Consider the following 7,500-nt stretch of genomic DNA (forward strand, 5'->3'; position numbering starts at 1 on the left):
TTCCTGATGGCTACGGAGAATGATTCCTCAACATCTTCAGCCCACTTAGGAGAAGCAGGTGCTAGCAACCGGGCGGGTGGCCCAATTGTGGATCAGGTTTTTTCGTTTTTTAAAGATTATCTGCAGAACAAGCTAGAAACGAAGACGAAAGAGATCGAGCAGACGTCAAAGATCGACAAAGAGATTGTCCGATTGAAGTACAGAGGCAACCAAAAGCAGTTGGAACTTAACGCAGCAATCAATTCCATTTTGGAGAACATTGAAACAGAAACCCAACAAAGTCGACCCAGCAACGACCGCATACGAAGTCTCGCCCAGGACGCAAGGCAACTTCTGCGAAAGAGGCAAAAACTTATCAAGATTGCTGATAAAAGCAAAGATGGCTGGCAGGTCGTCGCCGAGTATGAATCCGATGAGCTGGCTTCAGGTTCAGAGGACGAGAAGCGTCTCAAAAAAGCTCGTGAGTCGGCCAGTCGTAAACGCCGCCAAAAAGACCAAGCAAACATTGAGCGCGGGAAAAAGGCGAGACTTAGTGGGGGCGCTGATAATCAGCTTTTTCGCGGTAAGACCTTCGATGACCTCGTTTTACTTTGTGATTTCTCATAATTCGGATCCGCTTGCGAATCCTTCCATATTCCTTGTTTGTTTGATCATTTACGGGAATTGAAGGGTAAAATAATTTACGTTCGGTTGAGCGAAGCGAATTAGAACGTAAATGAATTTTCCGCTGGTATTCCAGTAATTAGTTATGCTCCAATACCTTCGCTCCTCCTGTCTCACCTTCTCACTTGTTCTAATTATGCATAACTTTTGATTGGTTAGTCCCTGGTATTTATAACCTCTGTGACCGCTGAATATTCACTCACGCTAGCGATCCACGCAGTTTATACTTCAGCATTTATCCCATCCTCCCGCCCAGCTTACTGCAGTTGTTGTTATTTTTGTTTACAGGCCGTAGGGATGCTTGTTATGAAGGGTTCCGCTGTTTCAAATGTGGAAGATACGGTCATTGGGCCAAAGACTGCCGTTCTGCCTTCTGGCCAGGAAGTCACAGTTACCAGTCCTACAATCACAACTCCTTACCAGCACCTTCCTACAACAAGCCAACAGGAATTCAATCAAGCCAGCCAGCTATCAAGTATTGAGGAAGACTTAGCGCAGGTAGAAGAAATTGTAGAAAAATTCGAAGTGGACAGTGGGCTATCTTTAAGCGTGAAGGGTAATCTGAGAGCTAACGTCGAGTTTTGGAAATCTATTGGTGCGCCTTATTTTATCTTATCGCTAATTGAAAACGGGTATAAATTACCTTTTGCTAGTTCGCCCGGACCCGTGAAGCTCAGGAATAATAAGTCTGCTAGATTCCATGCCGATTTTGTGGACCAAGCTATCCATGAGCTTGTTCTCTCTGGGCGTGTCTGCGTATTTGCTAAGAAACCCTTGGTAGTTAACCCCTTATCTGTGTCAGTACAGCCATGCGGTAAAAAAAAAAGACTAATTCTGGACTTACGCCACGTAAATAAGTGTTTACTTAAACAAAGAGTGAAATTCGAGGATTGGAAGGTTGCTCTTTCCTACTTTACAAAGGGGTCTTATATGTTTTCCTTCGATTTAAAAAGCGGTTATCACCACGTTGAAATTTCACAGGAACACCAAACTTACCTTGGGTTTTTGTGGGAGGTGGCAGATTCTGGGGATGAAATATTTTATGTATTTACCGTTCTTCCTTTCGGTTTATCCACTGCCCCTTATCTCTTTACTAAGCTCTTGAAACCCTTGGTAAAACGCTGGGGATTACAGGGTATCTGTATAGCCATCTTTCTAGATGATGGTTGGGGCATAGTCCAGGATAAAAAAGACTGTCACGCTACTGCCCGAGCTGTTAGAAACGACTTGAGCAGTGAAGGGTTTATAGCTAACGATGAGAAGTCGGTATGGGAGCCCACGCAGGTTTTAGACTGGTTAGGCTTGACTTGGAATTCGATCCTGGGCACTTTAAAATTGTAGATAAAAGGATTACGAAGATTTTAAAAACCATTGACCATATTATCAACTCAAACTTTAAGGTTTCGGCGAGAAGTTTGGCTTCTTTTACGGGTCAAATTATTTCAACGGGTCCTGTCGTTGGTAATATTGGTAGAATTATGACAAGACATTGTGTCATGTCCACCTTGTGTAATGACCGTTGAGATGTGGAGTTTTACCTTGACGATTACTGTCAGGAGGAATTGTATTTTTGGAAAACAAATCTTAGCAATATTAACAACAGACATTGTTTCGCATATACCTGCCCTAGTTCATTTGTTTATTCTGACGTCAGTGCTACGGGTGGTGGTTCTGTTATTGGCTTCAATAACGAGTACGTTTGCCACAGAATGTGGACGGATTCGGAGAGTCTACAGAGCTCCACGTGGAGGGAGTTATGTGCGATAGAATTTTCTTTGCGTTCGTTTGCCCCAGTCCTTAAAGGATCACATGTCAAGTGGTTTACCGATAGTCAAGCTGCTGCCAAAATCGTTGAAGTAGGTAGCATGAAGTTGGACTTGCACAAAATTGCCAGAAGAATTTTCGATATTTGTGTTCAGTCAGGGATTTACCTAGACATACAGTGGATACCCCGCACTTTAAATCAACAGGCTGATTACATTAGTCGTTTGATAGACGTCGATGATTGGCAGACTACCAGTGATTTGTTTTCGTCCCTAAATGAGCGCTGGGGGCTGCATTCCGTAGATTGTTTTGCTAATTATTATAATCATAAGCTACCCCGATTCTTTTCTAGGTTTTGGAATCCCAACACGGCGGGTATCGACTTCTTTATTCAGCCACTTCGAGGAGAGAACTGTTGGGTGGTCCCGCCCGTTTCTATCGTTTCTAGAGTTCTTCATTATATGAAGTCTCAAAACGCTGTGGGTACCGTTGTTCTCCCCTTTTGGCCTTCGGCTCATTATTGGCCTCTACTGACAAGTAAATATCTCAAGTATATATCAGCTTATAGCATGCATATCGGGAACCAATCCTTAACTCATGGTAGGAATCTCAATTCCCTTTTAGGATCAAAGGACTTTAAGGGGCATGTCATTGCTCTAAGGATGAAGTCTCTTGACTAGAATTATTGCTCGTAACGCCTGGGGGTGGCGGCACCTTCCAGCTTATCTGCTATGATTAGTTTCCAGCGTTTGCTTGGGTTTTTGGCTGTTTCTGGTGGCTGCACCAGTGACGTTGCATTTTATTGGCACTGGCCATCTTAGATCAAGGGTGACTGCACCCGTTTGGAATGTGAGAATAATCAGTTCTGACTTTGTAGGCACTGGCCTCATTGGGGGATGGCACTGATTATTGGTACAGCTGCTTGTACGGGTGACCTGGCACCCTCCCGGTATAATTAGTTTTTCTGGAATTATGAATTGCATGGGTTTTACCCCGCTTTACTTCGGAGTGTTCTTATTTGTAATTTCAGATACTTAGTTCAAGCGGAGCTTGAAAACCTTTCCTGTCTTCGTCTTCACCAAATTTTCACCAAATCGTGAGCGTGATGTTACAGTCCCGGGCGAACTCTACAACTAAAGCCTACCTTAGGGTCATTAAAAGGTTTTTAGAGTGGTGTAGGAGTAGGGAATTAAGTGTTCGATTGCCTTTTCCCGTAAGCACAGTATCGCTTTATTTATTTGAAAACCATCAATCTTGTGCTTCAAGCGCGTCTTTAGTCCAAGCTCATGCTGCACTTAAATGGTTTCACTCGTTTGTGCCTAGCCTCGACCGTAATCCTCTGGATAGTGAATTTTGTAAAAATTTAATTGAGTCGGCAAAACGCATCAAGTCTAAACCAATTGCCAAGAAGAAACCTTTTTCGTCCCAGATTATTAAGGATATTCTAGACGCTTATAATAAGGACGATGCTAATTTGAAAGATGTTAGGATAGCTGCCTTATGCTCGTTAGGTTTTGCCGGATTTTTTCGGTATAATGAGTTGTGTAATATTTCACTCAACTATATCGAATTTCACAGTCAATACATAAAGATTTTTGTGCCTCGTAGTAAGACTGATGTTTATAGGGAGGGTAACTATGTCTATATAAGTGCATCGGGAACTTCATACTGCCCTGTTAGTGTTTTAAGAAGGTATATGAATCTAGGTGGTATTCACGATAAAAGTGATCTGCCTTTGTTTAGGCCTCTGGTTTTTCATAGGAGTAATTCTAGTTATACTCTAAGGGATGGAAAAGTTGATACGTTATTGTTAACGTTCGCTTTTTACTTATTGTAAAGAATATATGTTAAGGAAAAGAAGAAGAAGAGTGTATGTAAACTATTAAACTGCATTCGGATCCGCTTGCGAATCCTTCCATATTCCTTGTTTGTTTGATCATTTACGGAAATTGAAGGGTAAAATAATTTACGTTCGGTTGAGCGAAGCGAATTAGAACGTAATTATCAAATTTCGGTGAGATTAAGAGTGCAGTTATTAGACTAAGATACAAAGCGGGACATGACTTGGAAGGAATTGAAAATGGAAATCATTTGGTCAGGATGGTGTTAACTGCGAGGTCGATTCCCTATTCCATTCGCATCGGTGGTGAATGGTGTCGCATTATTCATGATAACCAACAGCCTGTATGCAGCGAGTGTAGTGAAGTTGGGCATACAAGAAAGCACTGCCCTAAGATTGAATGCCGTATTTGCAAGCGCAAGGGCCATATGTCGTACGTGTGTGATCGAAACGATAAGCAAGAAAACAATGAACAAGAATCTAATGAAGTTGCTGCGGAAGATGTGTCTACGTCGGTTAAAGAGATCGTTGCTGAGCCTGAGGCTGATCCAAAAACGAGTGAGAAGCCCGTGGATATATCGACTGGAAATGTTAATACGGAAATGTCAATGGATATTCAAGAGGATCATCAAGGTAAGAAACGCTCATGCCCAACTGAATCGGACTCGGATAGCAAAATACCAATCCGTCGCTCTAAATACCATCCCATTCCAAATGTTGAGATTGCCAGGCAAAGAGACAAAAGCACTGCTAAAAAACAATCGGCGGCTTCCTAACATCGTACACAATGCAGGTTTTTCATTTCTCGTTTTTCTTTCTGATGGCAACTTTTGTAAGCTTAAATGCAAGGGGCCTAAGGTTCTCTGATAGGTGGCAGTCTGCTTTTAATATTTTCCGAAGAGCTCGTTTTGTTATTATTTGTTTGCAAGAGACTCACTGGACTGCAGATATTGAAATGCAAATTAAGCGTGATTGGAATGGAGAGATCTTTGCAAGCCATAGAACAAATTTATCTAGAGGTGTGGCGGTGCTGATTAGTTCGCGCCTTGACTACAATGTTAGGCAAATTCGTAGTGACAGTGATGGACGTGTTGTGAATATTTTACTGGACGTAGAGGATGAAACGATCAACCTTGTAAATGTTTATGCGCCTTCGTCCGACTTCCAGAGACGAATTTTCTTTTCGGATTTGGAGGGCTTCTTGTCCAATGTTTACGCTAACATTATCGGGGGGGACTTCAATTGTATAGCGGATCCACGCTTGGACAAGCTGGGTGGGAACCCAAACGCTAGACAGTCTGCCGTTTCTGTTTTGACTGCTTTGAATTCGCAGCATAACCTAATCGATATTTGGCGGGTTCGTCATAAGGACAAACGGAGTTTTACCTGGACTGGTCGGAATCCTAATGATAATTCTCTCGTGCGCACCCGAATTGATAAATTCTTTATCAGCCGCTCTATTTCTCACTTTGTGATCGACACCTCGATTAAGGTCTTTGCTCATTCTGATCATGATTTGTCACTCTTACATTAGATTTTGACTGTGTAAGGAGAGGGCCTGGCTTTTGGCATTTTAACAATGACTTGCTTTCCGATGTTTTGTTTCAAGCTGATATTGAGCATTTCTGGTCTGAGTGGCAAAACAAGTTACATCTTTTCGACAACCCTTTGGTCTGGTGGGATAGGGCTAAGCTTCATTTCAAGACAATTGCGATTAAACGTGCGAAGATTAGGGGCAAATTACGGCGTCACGAGCGCGCAAAATTGGAGCGTGAACTTGAGCGGCTGCAAGTGAAGGCTAATAATGGTAATAGCGTTGATATTGAGCAATATCTTTTGAAAAAAGAGGAATTGAAGCAGTTGGATCTTAAAGAATTGGAATCTGTTAAAATCAGGGCCAAAGTGCAGTTCTTGGAGGAGGGAGAAAAAAGTACTCGGTATTCCTTTTCGCTCGAAAAGGCTCGCAAAGCGGGTCAAACCATACGTGTCTTAACAAAGGAAAACTTGGACACTGTTTCCCAACCGCAAGACTTGATAGCTGAGACGTACGGCTTTTATAAGGATCTTTTTTTCGGCCGAGAAATGTGACGAATCTGCTCGTGATCGCCTTTTTAGTGTTGATATCCCGAAGTTATCAGACGAGGCGCGTGCGTCGTGTGAAGGCCGAGTCATTGTGGATGAGTTAAGGAAAGCTTTGTTTTCTATGGAGAGTAATAAGTCCCCCGGCGTTGATGGCTTAACCACTAATTTCTACAAGCACTTTTAGCCACTCCTGTGCGATAAATTAGCTCTTGTTTACAACTATGCGTTTGACACTGGCTGTCTTACGGTATTGCAGCGACGTGGAATCATATCGTTAGTTTTCAAAAAGGGTGATCGCACTCTACTCAAGAACTGGCGGCCGATCAGTTTGCTGACGACTTATTACAAAATCTTGACAAAAGCTCTAGCAAATCGACTCCAAGGTGTGCTATCCTTTATTGTTCATTCTGACCAGACTGCATCTGTCAAGGGAAGAACGATAAATGACAATGCTCGTCTTTTGCATCATTCTATTTCCTACGCAAATGAATGTAACATTCCGCTCGCTCTTATTACTGTTGATCAACTGAAAGCTTTCGATAGGGTTTCCCATGATTCTTATTTAGGTCCTTGGAGGCTTTTGGTTTTGGGCCGAGCTTTATGCGCTGGATTCGTGTTTTTTATAATTCTGTTTCTACCTCTGTCAAGGTTAACGGATGGCTTACAGCTTTTATTGATCTAAAAAGAGGTTTAAGGCAGGGATGTTTTTGGGTCTTTGTCCAAACCTTTATTAACAGGATCTTAGGAAGTAATCAATCACTTTCGAGGCATACTAAATTACTAGTTAGACGTGGTGGGCTTTTAAGCAAACCACAAGTTGATTTATTAAACTGGACTTTATCAGTGGCGAGTTATTCTATTCATACGTCGATTGTGCAACATAAAGCTCACCAAATCACTGTAACACCGGAAGCACTTTACAAATCTGCAATCAAAGCCCACTTACGGTTAAGGTTTAAGTTATCTTGTATTAGACAGAATCATGAAAGTTTTAAGACCATGTCTGGGCGAAGTTTTTGCCAGAGTGGACGGAAATCGTTTAGTATTTACATTCTAATGACGTTAAAACGTTACATTTGCTGTGATTTGTGAATTGAACTCTGTTAATATATTTATTTTTTTTATGTATAAATAAAAAAGCTCTTTTTCAG

Source organism: Montipora foliosa, chromosome 12 (genome assembly GCF_036669935.1).
Source record: "Montipora foliosa isolate CH-2021 chromosome 12, ASM3666993v2, whole genome shotgun sequence".
Taxonomy (NCBI): Eukaryota; Metazoa; Cnidaria; class Anthozoa; order Scleractinia; family Acroporidae; genus Montipora; species Montipora foliosa.